The 15,429-nt window shown below is 36.0% G+C and overlaps 1 protein-coding gene across 12 annotated transcripts in view; it reads left to right on the top strand.

Moving 5' to 3' along the window:
• NRIP1 (nuclear receptor interacting protein 1) overlaps positions 1-15,429 on the top strand; it is a 106,244-nt gene that overhangs the window by 77,092 nt on the left and 13,723 nt on the right. The window contains exon 1 of one of the 12 annotated variants that reach the window (XM_054542841.2): positions 9,884-11,153. The exons of the other annotated variants lie outside the window; for them this stretch is intronic. The gene's annotated coding sequence lies outside the window, so the exon portion shown is untranslated. Of the gene's footprint in view, positions 1-9,883; positions 11,154-15,429 lie in introns of those variants that run through there. 12 annotated transcript variants of the gene reach the window in all.

The raw sequence follows: 15,429 nt of genomic DNA, 5'->3' as shown, positions 1-15,429 counted from the left end.
GGGAAAAAATACATGCTCACCTTCTGGAACGGCTCTTAGGCTAGTGGCTCTAGAATCGTGACTGAGCCCACTTGATGGATGCACATCTGATTCTAGAGTATTCTAGAATATTAGGAAATACTCTTCCACTTAATAGTCTAGATTTATTGTCATATTTACAAATTTACAAAGGAGAAGTGGGGAAAATGGGCAAGGAAATAAGCGACCTAGTCTCTTTCATGTTTCTTTTTTTTCATAATTAATAAGACCAGTATTTTAGTTTCATTTTCATGTGAAAAGAATAACAAGTTTTTGTTTATTTGCTAGTGGCGCTAGTCTAAATGAATTGTTCTTTTTGAATATGAAACGTCTTTCTTGATATCCAAAAATTTCAGGGTCCCCTCCTCCTCACCTCCACACACACATAGACTATATATGTTCATGTCTATTCCATAACTTTGGAGTCAGGGAAACTGCTTGGCTAATATGAACATAAAGATTTGTCTACTTTTCATTTTAATAGAGTAGAGGGAACATGATAAAGCAAATTAAACTGTAAAGTTCTTCAACATCAGTAAGTTTCACACAGCTGCAGGGATAACTTGAGGAAAGGACATGTTCAGCCAGATGGCCTGTGCTGGCCTCCTTCCCATTCCTGCAAAAGATATGTTATTCACTCCCAGGGTAGCTCAGGGAAGGAGCTGATTATGGAATTAAAACAACCAATGTCCAATTAACCCCTGTTTTGGTCAACGTTTCCTACACAGTCTGGATAATTGGCATACTTTAGTTTCACCGAGAGAGGCAGTTGGTTTATTGGTTAGTGCAGGCCCCTCGGAATAAGAAATATGAAATTCTGTTGTTGGTTCTGCCGCTACAAACTGTAAGTATGACCTTGGACATCTTATTTACCTTTTTGTGCTATTAGCTTTCCCCATTTGAAATTCAGAGCCACATGTTGCGCTTTGACCATACGTGAGGTAAAGGCACTATAGGAAAAGTGAGAAAAAAGAGCATTTGCAGAGTTCTTCAGGACCTTGGATTAAAATGTGCAGTTTGTCTTACATAATGTTACTGCAGTATCTTAGGGGTGGTGTGATTACAGGGAACAGAAGCCCCTCAACAAAGCTCAGGTACAGGAGGACTTGTTAGAGGCATGCAGCAAACTCTTCAGGAACCTGGTGATAGGAGTACTTTGCCCCTCCTGAAGCTGGAAAGCCATTCATTCAGCACCTCCCTGTTGTCCCTTCCCTCTCCTCTCCTCGTTTTGCCTCCCTCATCTCTGCTTCTCTCTATGTGCTTGCTTCAATCTTTTCTCTCAGAATACTGACTCCTCTAGGCACTAATCTGAAATGTGGCCTCATGAAGTCCACTCCAAAATGAAGCTTTCTGTCTCCCTCTGAATTCCAGATGTCAAGAGAGGAAATGATTGGTCCATTAGTTAGGTTCCCAGTGTTATTCCATTCTCCTGAGGTCTGTGATTTGGGTACAGGTTCTTAAGTAAAAGGTTTAGGTAAGGAAGAAATTATGTGCATCTTTTGTATATGAAATTACTTTTTGCTTTAAGTTAACCTGTCACACAAAATTATAAGTGAAAGAATTAATTACCTAGATTATTAAATTATTTTACAGATCCAAATGCTTTTTCTTTTTAATTTTTCAGGATTATCTATCTATCTATCTATCTATCTATCTATCTATATTATCTATCTATCTAAAGACAAATGACAATCCTAACCCTCCAGGAGCTTTATATAGGGTGACTAGTAAGTCAGAAAAAAATTTTTTTGAGAAAGTTCTCTGGGCTGAAACTTTGTCTGTGAATAATAAAACAATTAACATTCACTGAGTGCTTAGAAAATGTGAGCTATTATACTAAGTGTTTTACATGTACCTTTTATTTAATACAACAGTTTTATAAGGTAGATACTATTATTATTCCTTTTACAGCTGAAAAAACTGAGCCTCGGAACAGTTAAGTAAATCGACCAAAGTGACCCACTACTGAATAGCAGAGTCAGGAATCCAGAGACTGTTCTTTTCACCACAGTGCTTTGTGGCCTTCCTAATAAAAGCAAGAGACTGACACTGGCAGAGACAAGATTTTAGAGTGGGAAAAGTAATCCAGAATCCTCAGAGTGCTGCATACATTTTGCTTTACGAAAAGTTTTCAAATCCACATTTGTTACAGTCTGTGGCAGTTGAATATGATAGGAAAGACTATGTTCCAGAAGACCTTGACATAGTTTTGGATCAGGCACTTACTGGACAATTAACCAACCACTCAGTTGTTCTGAGCTTTAGTGACCTGGTAACATGGGAATAAGGATAAATAATGTGTTAACCAACCCCATGAGGAGAATCAAAGACAACTCAATCCTAGTATTTCATTTGAGGAAGGGTGAGTATGGCTTAAAGCACCTGTGATAAAGCAGGGCTTTTAAAATGTATAATACACTTTGTAGGAATCAACGGTCAGTGACAAGAGCTCCCAGGAGGTTTTATACACTGTTTTGGCCAGTCAGGAATTTGTAAAGAATTGCATCTCTGCAGCACCCACCACAGACTGGCCCCAGGAACATTTGTCTTGCTTTGTTTGCCCTTTGCTAAGCCCCTGTCAACAATGGGTTTTAACTATCTTATCTTGGCCTTAACAAGGTGATAGACCTGGTCAGTGGAACCTGGCAGCAGTTTTCTAATGTTTGAAAGGTAACTGATGGATTAGCCTTGTTTTCTGTGTCCCCAAAAAGACCAATAGTCAGACTAAAACTCAACAGATTATAGCTCAGTGCAAGGCAGAATTTCATACTGTTGGAGTTATGCGAGGAACTCTTACTGAGCCACGACTCTGTGGCTAGGCTATGTGAGCATTACCGCATTTGTTCAGCACAGGGGCTCTATGAAACAGGTGTAGTGCTTTTGCACATTTAATAATGATCAACTTTCAAGAGTAGCCAACTTTCCCAAGATCAAAGAGTTGGTAAATGGTAGAGCCAGAAGAAGTTGAACCCAGAGCCATCTGTCTCCAAAAGACCACCTTGGAAGATAGTTCATGGTCACTAGAGGTTTCAGAAATAAACTAGATAACCAGAGATAGCAAATGGCTTATAAAGGGGATTAAGCATCAGACAGGATGATTGATTAGGTAGATGACTTTTCAACTGCCTCCCAACCTTTACATTATGATTCTGTCATGTTTGGAGAATTACTTTACATGCCATGCTATTATGAAAACAATAGCCAGTGGCAAAATTATTAGAGGAAAATAGATTTCACCTCATAAAAATTAGCTGCTCTTCCAACTGGATACAAGTTCTTTAAATTTGTGTAATCTGGTATTATGAAGGATAAGATGTTTATAAGTTTGGTTTAAGTCGTTAGTTCAAATCAATAAAATATATGCCATAAATCTCCATTTTCTAATTATAGACAAGGAAATTTGATTTGATGTGTCATATATTTAAAACAAATACCTAAACAGTTGCCTAAATAAAAGAGTGTCTTACTATGCATTTTAGAACACTGGGTTTCTAAATCTTATCCATTCACAGCAAAGTGAGATCTTTTCTGGACCCACATGACTTTTTAGCCTTCTCAGACCTGAGAAATGTTATTAAGGTTTAATACTATGCCACAAGGCAAGAGTGGATCTGAAGCTCTTTGAAAGAGGTCAAAGGAGTGATTTTTCTTGATTTTATGTTTCTACTAGTGGCAACATGCTAATATGGTAAAAAGTCGAAAGCCATGGCAATGACACGTGGAGTCATCTTGCATCAGTATTCAAGACTTATTTGGGTAATGGTTGTTTTTGTTGAATTGGTTTTTAGTTTTTCAGGTTTCAGTTATTTAAAAGGGAATTTCACTACTTTTTTCATAATTAATCACTTTATGTTAAGATACTGTTTTTATTTAGCCATATTCATTGAACATTCATACTTGAAGCTCTTCAACAAATACAGATTCAGATTAAAAAGATCATTCCAAGAGTAGCTTTGACCAATTTGATTTAATCTTTATCACACATTTAAAGGGCTCAAATTCTTTGGCATACAATTATTATCTGCTTCAATGATTGATTTTTAAAATGGGCACAGAGAGTTTCTTAATTGTGGTTGATACTGTAAAAAAATAAATAAATAAAAAGCCTTTCTTGCATAAAGGCTTACTTTGCCTATTTCATTGTAACTATTTTTTAGAATGAATGTCTGGTTTTAGAGACTAAATCTTTTGATGTGATACTTCATTTCTTAATATCTCCATCAAAAGAAAATGTAACAAAGTAGTATTTTAATGTTAACTGGGTTTTCATCTTTATCTAGGGGAGATAATTTGAAAAGGAAAAATGATGAAAAGCTTGATGGAACTGGTGTTTTGAAGCATATACTCATTCTTGATATAACCTAAATCCATACCAGATCTTACTAACCTTGACATGGGAAACAGCAACTAAAGGAAACCAAATTAGTATGATCAGTTCTTTATAAACAAGTGGTAAAATAAAGATCATCTTACAAAAACTTTAAAATACTCTAAAAATATGTATATTTTTAAAATGCTTTGCCAGGCATGGTGGCTCACGCTGGTAATTCCAGCACTTTGGGGGACCGAGGCGGGTGGATCACTTGAGGTCAGGAGTTCAAAACCAGCCTGGGCAACATAGCGAAACCCCGTGTCTACTAAAAATACAAAAATTAGCTGAGCATGGTGGTGCAGGCCTGTAGTCCCAGCTACTTGGGAAGCTGAGGCAGGAGAATTTCTTGAACCCAGGAGGCAGAGGTTACATACAATGGGCCGAGATCACACCACTGCACTCCAGACTGAGTGGCAGAGGGGAGACTCTGTCTCATAGATAGATATATAGATAGGTAGGTAGATAGATAGATAGATAGATAGATAGATGGCTTAAATCTTGTGGGTTTTCTACCATAATATTAGTCACGCATGTTTTCTAAACCTACAGAACTCTCTGTAGGATAAAATACTTTTTTATTCTTTAATTTTGTGCCTTTTTTGTTAATTTATATTCCAGGGAAAAAGATATGTTGGATCTGAAACCATCATTTTAAAAACATTGTCATATCATTTTAATTCTCCTGTTCCCATAGAATTATGACAGCCCACTCCTTATTTTGCAGACCAAGGCTCCAAAAGGTTTACTTGCTGTTTACAGCATGTTCTAGTAGGAATGCTGCCTCTGCTAGGTGCTAAGATGTAAAAATGAAAAAGACATAATTCTTGCCCATAAGGAGTTTATACTCTTATGGGGAGCCAGGCCTTAACAAACCAAAACACAGGCATACCTCAGAGGTATTGGAGGTTCAGTTCCAGACACTGCAGTGAAATGAATACCTCAGTAAAGCAAGCACATTTTTTGGTTTTTCAGTCCATATAAAAGTTATGTTTACACTATACTGTGGTCTGTTGAGTGTGCCATAGCATTATGTCTAAAAATAATGTGCATACCTTAACTTAAAAACACCTTATAGCTAAAAAAATACTAACGATCCTCTGAACCTTCAGAGAGCCGTAATCTTTCTTCTGGTAGAGGCCTTGCCTCCATGTTGATGGCTGCCGAACAATCGGGATGGTTGCTGAAGGTTGGGGTCTCTAATGATTTCTTAAAATAAGATTTCTTAAAATGATTTCTTAAAATGAAATTCACCACGTTGACTGACGTCCTTTAATGGAATATTTCTCTGTAGCATGTGTTGCTGTTTGATGATAGCATTTTACCCACAGGAGAACTTCTTTCAAAAAGAGAGTCAATCCTCTCAAACCTCCCACTGCTTTATCTACTGTTTATATTTACAGAATATTCTAAATCCTTTGTTGTTTTTTCAACAGTGTTCACAGCCTCTTCACCAGGAGTAGATTCCATCTCAAGAAACTGCTTTCTTTACACATGTGTAAGAAGCAACTCCTCAGGCTGGGCGTAGTGGCTCACGCCTGTAATCCCTGCACTTTGGGAGGCCGATGTGGGAGGATCACTTGAGCTCAGGAGTTAAAAAAAAAAAAAAAAAAAAAACCAGCAACTCCTCATTCATTTATGTTTTATTATGAGGTTACAGAAATTTACCCACATCTTTAGGCTCACTTCTAGTTCTTTTGCTTTTTCTACTACATCTGCAGTTGCTTCTTCCACTGAAGTCTTGAATTCCTCAAAGTCATCCATGAAGTTGTAAATGTTGATATTTGACCTCCCCTCATGAATCATGAATGTTCTTAATGACATCTAGAATGGTGAATCCTTTTCAGAAGCTTTTCAGTTGACTCTGCCCAGATCCAATCAGAGGAATCACTTTTGATGACAGCTAAAGCCTTAGAAAATGTGTTTTTCCAATAAGATTTGAAGTCAAAATTACTCTTTGATCCATGAGCTGCAGAATGGGTATAGCAGGCGTAAAAGCAACATTAATCTCCTTGTACAACTGCATTAGAGCCCTTAGTGTACAGGTACATGGCCTGTAATATTTTGAAAGGAATTTTTGTTTTTGTCCAGTAGGTCCCAACAGCAGGCTTAAAATATTCAGCAAATCATGGTATAAACAGATGTGCTTTCCTCCAGGCTTTGTTGTTCCATTTATGTAGCAAAGGCAGAGTAGATTTATCGTCATTTTTAAGGGTTTAGGATTTTTGGAATGGTATATGAGCATTGGCTTCAACCTCAAGTTCCAGCTTCATCAGCCTTTACCAAGAGGGTCAGTCTTTCCTTTGAAGCTTTGAAGCCAGATATTGACCTCTCTCTAGCTGTGAAATTTCTGGATGGAATCTTCTTCCAATTTAAGGCTGTTTTGTCTCCATTGAAAATCTGTTGTTTAGTGTAACCACCTTCATCATTTATCTCATTCAGCTAGACCTCTGGCTTTTCTTGCTGAGGTTTTCTGTCAGCATTTGCTGCTTCCCTTTGCACTGTTTTATTGTTTTCTCCCTTAAATCGTATGAACCATCTCTGCCGCTTCCTCACCTCTCTAGTCTTCATAGAATTGAAGAGAGTTAGGGCCTTGCTCTGGATTAGGCTTTTGTTTAAGGGAATGTTATAGCTGGTTTGATCTTAAATCCAGACCACAAAAGCTTTCTGTATGTCAGCAATAAGGTTGTTTTGTTTTCTTATCATTCATGTGTTCACTGGAGTGACATTTTTAATTTCCTACAATAATTGTTTTTTTTTGCATTTGCAATTTGGTTAACTGGTGCAAGAGGCTGAGCTTTTGGCCTGTCTTGGCTTTCAACATCCTTCCTCACTAAGCTTAATCATTTCTAGCTTTTGATTTAAAGTGTGAGACATGCAAAACACACAGAGGCCATTGTAGGGTTAGTAATTGATCTAATTTCAATATTGTTGTATCTCAGGCAATAAAAAGGACTGAGGAGAGGGAGAGAGATGGGAACAGCTAAGTGGTGGAGCAGTCAGAACATACATATTTATTAAGTATGCTGTGATATGGGCACAGTTCATGGCACCCCAAAACAATTATAATAGTAACACCAAAGATCACACATCACCGTAGCAGATACAATAATAATGAAAAAGCTTGAAATATTGTGAGAAATACCTAAATGAGACATAGAGCTACAAAGTGGGCACATGCTGTTGGAAAAGTGGTACCAATAGACTTCCTCGACAGGATTGCCACAAATCCTTAGAGTGTAAAAAAACAAACAAACAAACAAAAAAACCCCACAATAACTGCAAAGTACAATGAAGCAAAGCACAATAAAATGACGTGTGACCGTACAGTTTTATAACAAGATGATTGAAAGATCTACTGAGTGCTGTGGAGTCACAGAGAGGAACAACTACCCTCAGGCTATGGAGTTCAGTGAAGGCTGCCTAAAGAGAGGGTGAGTTGTCAGCTGAGACTTACAGAATGAAAGAGATGTCCTAGTTGTTTAGCTTGACTGTAAACAAATGGGGCTTATTGCAGGATTCTGTATGCATTTTTAAGTCTGGTGTATTTTTCCTCAAAAGATGAGGATGGTAAGGATGATATGGGGGGAAGGGCACTAAGCAGAAGGTTCTTTATTCTTCTTACTGCCCTGTTTCTCCTCTGTTGTCTTATTTATAACCTCTTGTTTAATGACAAGAATTTCTATAGAACAAATTATGTATTTTATATAAATGTGATAATTGAAAGCAAGGGAAAGACCAAAACACAAAACAAAATATAAACAGTGGGAAATTCTTATGTAAAGATTTAAGTAATTTAAGAGTTGAATGAACTAGGACCGGGCACCTTGACTCATGCCTGTAATCTCAACACTTTGGGAGGCCAAGGCAGGAGGATGTCTTGAGCCCAGGAGCTTGAGACCACCCTGGGCAATACGGTAAAACCTGTCCCTACAAAAATCAAAAATTAGGCATGGTGGTATGTGCCTGTGGTCCCAGCTGCTCAGGATGCTGAGGTAGGAGGATCGCTTGATCCTGGGGAGGCAGAGGTTGTGCTGAGCTGAGATCGCGCTGCTGCATTCCAACCTGGGTGACAGAGCAAGACTCTGTCTCAAAAAAAAAAAAAAAAAAAAAAAAAATCAAATGAACTACTAAATAGTGAAGAGATCAATATAGTATATATGTGCCATTCCACACATCATCATTCTATCTCAAGACAAAAAGCAACAGAAAAACGATGAGAGATTTTCGTTAAAGATTTTAGTTTTCAGTGTTAAAGTGATTTAATTTTGTTAAATGATGCTAATAGTAGGAAGTAAGTAGTTGTTTTTAATGTTCTTTATTGTTAAGAGAAAAGTTGTTCTGAAATATTTTTGGTCCAACAATTGAAATCACAAAAGCCCTGACCCATGTTCCCTAGACCGCTAATCTGCCTCTGTCTCCTCAGCACAGCAGAGTCATCCTCTAAAGCCTCCTGACTCTCCCCAACCTGGGTCTGTGTCTGACTATGAGTGGCAGGTGCCATGCCAAGGAGCATGTGTCACTATCCTTGCTGCACAGACAGAATGTGCCCTAAACCTGGACAACAGCAGAACTGGTTCTCAGATTAGCATTTACTGGCTATTGTTCCTGAGATTAGTACTTCAAACACTTGGTTGTATGGATAGATGGGTAAATAAGAGGTCAGGGTAAAGCACGCATCACAATTTCTTCAATAATAATAAAACCATTTAAAGTAAGTAAGTGGCCTGCTGATGGTGTGCTAGTAGCTTCATTTTCCGAGTTGACAGGCATACTTTAGTGTTACCTGTGAAAATTTAAAGACATAGAACTTCTGCAGGTACATTGTGCATATAGTATTTTTGGTTTTGATTCCTTAATCCTGTAGGATGGGACCTAGTTAGATTTATTGATTCCTCTTTACAGGTATCACCACCATGTCTGGGTGCTCACGGATTGTGTCTGTAGTGATATTTCTCTTCCACAGCTTGACTGGAAACTTGTGTTTGGGACCTGTAATGACTAGAGTGATGTCATATATGTCATTTCAATAGTATTTAATTTGATAATTTGACATAATTTTTCTTTTTTATTTTATTTTTGAAAAACTAGCAGTCTTTCTAGGATAGTAAATTTTGGGTTATTTTCATGCAAAGGTATTTAATTTATCAAAAATATGAAAAACCACTAATTGAGAACATTTACATGTACATATAGCATAAGTAATTTGCAAACTGTATAACGCTACAGCAGGTGGTACTTGATTTAGCAAGGAAAGCTTTTATAGTGTAAATTTACCCCAACAGCTTTATGCATCCTTCAAAATGATTTCTTGACCAGAATGCTTCAGTAAGAACGTTGATCACATAACTTTTGGTTTCATAAATGTAACTTAAAATAAATTTAACATCTTGTTTAAACAACTAAAACAAAAGGCATGATTTTGTTAGATAATTGCATATATGTATATATTTATTTATTTTATTTATTTATTTTTATTTTATTTTATTTTATTTTTTGATACGGAGTCTTGCTCTGTCACCCAGCTGGAGTGCAATGGTGTGATCTTGGCTCACTGCAACCTCCGCCTCCCAGGTTCAAGCAATTCTCGTGCCTCAGCCTCCTGAGTAGCTGGGATTACAGGCTCATGCCACTGTGTCCAGCTAATTTTTGTATTTTTAGTAGAGACAGGATTTCACCATGTTGGCCAGGCTGGTCTTGAACTCCTCCCGCCTCAGCCTCCCAGAGTGCTGGGATTACAGGTTGAGCCACCACATCTGGCCTGCACTAATATATTTAATAATATATTCCTTTAAGAATCACTTTTTTTTTTGGTCATTGTTGATAACTAAAGTTTCTTTTGATCCCTGTGATTTGAAAATTGTTGTGGAAGACTATGGATAAATTATAAAACTTCTTTTGTTGAAGCAGTGACTTACAAGTTAAATCTGTGTTTTTGGAAACAAGTGACCCAAGACATTGCAGAACATACTACTAATTTCAGTTTCAGATGGGTCAAAAGCTTGGAATTGTGAGAGAGCATTATCTATTCAGGGAACTGCAAGTTAAGTTAATTTTAAAATTGTCACACGGCAATGATCGGTTATAACAAGCAAACAAATAAAAGTGCAAGCATATATATACATGCACACAAACACATAAAATTTCACAATTCTGGCCGGGTGCAGTGGCTCACACCTGTAATCCCAGCACTTTGGGAGGCCAAGGCAGGTGGATCCACGAGGTCAGGAGTTCAAGACAAGCCTGGCCAAGAAGGTAAAACCCCGTCTCTACTAAAAAAAAACACATACTGGTTTCTTCGCTTATTCCTAATCCAATACAATATATTTAACAGAGTGTACTTTATAATAAGAAGTGCATGAAGATCTTGACTTCAAAGATGGGGAACATTTTTAAAACAGAGTGTACTCTGTGGGTAAGTGCAGAGTGTCTAAGTGTACTAAAAACCCTAGGAGCTTTGATCAAAAGCCAGCTGGTTACATCAGTTCTGTTGGTAATCTTTCTTGCCGATCTGTGACCTTGACCTTGTGCTTGTGTCTGTATATCATATCTGTTTTAGGGATGGGGAAACCATAGTTGAGTTTAATAGGATTGATGCTCCCATCTCAAAGGATATCCCTGTATATATACTATAAACACTCAAGCAGTTCCAGAAGAAGAAAGATCCATTTTCCATTACATTTCTTATTTTGATAGAGATTGGAAAATATTATGCTCTTGAAAACTGATAGAAAGCACCAGTTACTCCAAAGAGCTGTTGAGAAAGGTGAGAAGCAAACACTCCCTGTTATTTTTGTATTTACACTCTTTTCTTATACTTATGTGCTGCCAGAATAATTTGTTAATGATTATTTTATGTTCATTAAGAAAAACTATTGTTTCTTTGATAACAGTAGAAGGTAGTGAATAGACATTAGTACTAATCATAAATAGGTATGTACTGTCTGTCATATAATAATTTTCTGGAGCTTTAAAAATTGTAGGTAAAATTAACTTTATTTAACAATTTTCCAGTGTCAGTATTTTCAAGACAGACTGAAGCACAGCATCCAGAAATGTATTGTATTTTTGAAATAGAAATTGTTTGGCAGTTTAGCTCTTTCTCTAGCTCCTTTGTCTAGATCTTTGATTTTTAACTTAAAATCTCCAACTTTTTCATCTTAATTTTGTTTTTAAAAATTTAATGTTTTTAAGATTAACTATAGAGGCAGGGTAAAATGAATAGCAAATTTATTGAATCTGATTCATATACCTAGGCCTTCTGAGGAGAATTCAAAACAAAGAAGCCCTTCTTTATTTTGCCGTATCAATTATGGGGTATTTCTTTCTGTCACCAGAACAGTTATTTCATCTGTCTCTTTTATTTGTGTCATCAAAGATCCTAAATCTTTGTGATTATCCTCCATTTTATTCCGTATATAGCTGTTATGAGATAAGCAAAAGTTCCAATTTGAATATAAGCTCATATTTAGCTTTTAAATAAACATCTGTTTGCAATTCTGTGACTCTACAGAAGAAAGTTGTGAACATAGATAACTTTTGAGGCATTAGGTGGGTTGGGTGTGTGGCTATTTCAAAACCATTTCCTTCCCCCAGAATTTATTGAAAAGACAATAAAATATATTGGTCAGGTCTATTTCCACAACTTTATGACAGCATATCATCTTTCTCGTTAAAATGCTTGTCATTTTCATCAGCTATATAATTTGACAAATTACTTGGAATCATAGGAATAAAATTTTAGATTTAGAGAGGTCCTCATATACATGTGTCCTTGCATTGAATGCTTGAGTTAGTCAAGCAGGAGTGTCTCCTAATGAGTCTTTTTTAGGTGGGAATGTGAATGACACTATTTTACTCCTATGGAAGCAGCTGACGAGCAAGTTAAAGCTGATGGACCTAGAAGTTAGGAGCAAATTTGGCCTTGGGCCAAAAAATTAAGTCCTTCAGGTTGCAGTGGAGAGCAGCCTGGGCAGCTGTTTTTGTCACCGGTGTCTCTGGTGTCCATGCCACCTGTCTCTGAGGAGCATCTGCACCTAAAATGAGAACCCCTGGGAGAGAGCAAGAAACTCCTCAGTTCTCATTTCAAATGTTGAGGCCCTCAGTTGAGCAAAATGTATTTAGATAATTATTTTTGGCACCTGTTAAATTGTATGACCACACATCTACCTTTTCATAAAGATAATACTTCAAAGAAAGTTATTTTCTTGGAATTCAGATTCCCTTAAAAGACATATATTAATTTTGATTCATTTTCTTCGAGTAATTAGAAATATATTTTAAGAAATGAAACTTCAGGCATATTCTTTTTGTCGTCTTATTCCCTGCTGTGAAATGTCAACACTTGAATGTTTCTTTTATTCCTTTTTAAATGTTTTTTTCCAACGACTTTTTATCTTTTAGTTTATAATAGAGGATTCACTGTTGTCTTCTTAAATGAAACTTTGGGACCCATACCTAAAATGTTACTTTTCCTTTCTTTTTATGTGAAATTACGTGTTGGGTTTTACGTATTTTAACTTTTCATTGGCCCTTGGTTTGGAAAGCTACTTTCATGCCTTCGGATAAAATGTTTGGAGTTACATCCCATTGGTAAATTGTTTTTGGCTTACTGTTTCTCATTCAGCTTTTAAAACTTCCTTTCAAAGCCCTGCTTTGGAGAACAACGAGAGTTCTCTGAATACCTGGATCTGTATTTTTTTTTAAATAAAAGAGTCAATAATTGGGACTTTGGAATCTTCTTAATATCTACTTAGATATTTTTCTTCTAATATTTAATGAAACATATTAATGTTTTTCTTACCATTTGTATAAAAATACCCCTGAAATTATCCACAGCGGAATATAGATAATATTATTGTCCATTAGGAGTTATTCTTGAATGACATAATTAAGTAGCCCTTTGATTACTTACGCATTTTGAGGAACCAGGCAAAGCCAAGTGTCCTAATGGTCAAAGCTGCATTGTAGAAATCCCTTTAAATTCAGTACTCAAATAGGTATTACTTGATATTGCAGAACAAATTGGGGGAGATCTCATGGAAACAATTGGAAGTCATGAGGTAGTCCTTAGATATAATTTAAATGGCATACCAAGTAAACTCGTCGATGTTTAATCATTTAAATGTGTTTTTAATTGAGTATTTAATTGCAAGTAAGATACTGCATCCTTAAAAACAGCTGGAGAAAGACTGTTGTCATTATTTCTCTATTCTCAACCAAAAATAGTCCTACATGTAAGAATTCTGCCAGATGCATTCTTCATTTATCTAAGTAAAAGCTTATCACTTGGATTTTATCATTTTAAAGTGTGTAGAAGTTCAAAGTTTCCCTTTGTTGAATAAACCATTTCCAAACAGAAAATGTAAAACATATTGCATTGAAAATAGTTTAACTATTTTAGAGAATCAATATATCACCCATTTGTGAACTGTTAGTATGCACAGTATTTATTACTGTCTTTTATTTAAAAAGCTCTAAAAAAATTACCTATCACTTAGTTCTGTACTGTTCAGATACTTATAAAAAAAGTAAATGTAGCTCTTTTTAAAATATACTGTGTAATTCAAGCATTTTATTAGATATTTCATTAAACTAGTTTGTGTTGAAACTTAGATCTTGCCCTAAATCAATCTACGCATATGGTGAAGATTCCATGGAATTTTTTCATGGTTTAGTTTGATTTTATTACTTTCTAAAATAATTCTTTTTCACCATAATAATTTTTTCCACCACATGATGTAGATCAGTAAAATCTAAACTTTATAAACTTTAAAGGATTTTTATGCTTATAAACAATTTTAAATTAATAAAAGGAAGATTCTGTTTATAATTTTAACATTGTTAAGTAGTTGGACATGAATTTTATTATCACGAAATACATTAACCTTTTGTATACTATCAGGGTTCTTTGGACTCAGTTTTAGTTTTCAAATGCTTTTTTAAAAAATATATTTGTAACTGGTAGGAAGGATAATACCACATTTTTTTTAAGTTTTAATGAATGTGTCCTTAATAGACTCAAACAAAGTATCTTCCTGTTACTATATGTGTCCATTGGAACCTTTTAGAAGTCAAAAGTACATATGGAATCTTAGTGATCTTATTTTTTCTGCATCTTTAAGTATTTTGGCATTTTACCATTTTGGCAATGAATTCATTATTTATTCCCAACTGTCCTTTAAAAAAAAAAGGCTAAAATAATAAAAAGTAAAAATAATGAAAGTGTCTAGAAGGATGATGCAATACTAAAACAAATCATCACTGTTATACCATCATTCTATTCCTCCCCTCCCCTCCCGTCCCTTTCTTTCTTTCTCTCTCTCCGTTCCTTCCTTCCTTCCTTCCTTTTTTTTTTTTTTTTTTAAGAAACAGTGTCTTGTTCTGTCACGCAGGCTAGAATGCAGTGTACAGTAACTCAGTCATAGCTCACTGTAACCTCAAACTCCTGGGCTCAAGTGATCCTCCCACCTCAGCCTTCCAAAGTGCTAGGATTACAGGCTAGCCACTATACCCAGCCCCATCTTCGGTTTTCTTAGAGCCCATTATACTACATTATCTTTCAAGAATGTAAAAAAATAAAAATAAAAAATCTGGAGACCCTTTCTTTATAGTCATTCCATTTTAAATTTTTATTAAAAATTGATGATTTAGTATTTTTCCATCTATAATGTCAAAGAGGAAAGTTGACATACGAAGATATTTCAGTTAGATAAACCAGAAGATGAATGGAAAAAAACTGATGGTAATACTTTACACGTGAATGATTGTGGTGCTATTGATTATATAAGCAATACCACTGACTGTTGTCTTCAGATACATCCTAGATGAATGTTTCCTTCCTTCCGTCCGTCCGTCCTTCCTGTTCTTTCTTTCCACGGGGTCTTGCTCTGTCACCCAGGCTAAAGTGCACAGGTGCTATCATGGCTTACTGCAGCCTTGACTTTCCCAGACTCAGGTGATCCTCCCATCTCAGCCTCCCAAGTAACTGAAACTGCAGGCTCATAACATCACACCCAGCTACTTTTTTTTTTTTTTAATGT

Source organism: Pongo abelii, chromosome 22 (genome assembly GCF_028885655.2).
Source record: "Pongo abelii isolate AG06213 chromosome 22, NHGRI_mPonAbe1-v2.0_pri, whole genome shotgun sequence".
In the NCBI taxonomy this organism is placed as follows: Eukaryota; Metazoa; Chordata; class Mammalia; order Primates; family Hominidae; genus Pongo; species Pongo abelii.
Note: the sequence above shows the minus strand (reverse complement) of the source record. Positions and strands in the feature narration are given on the sequence as shown.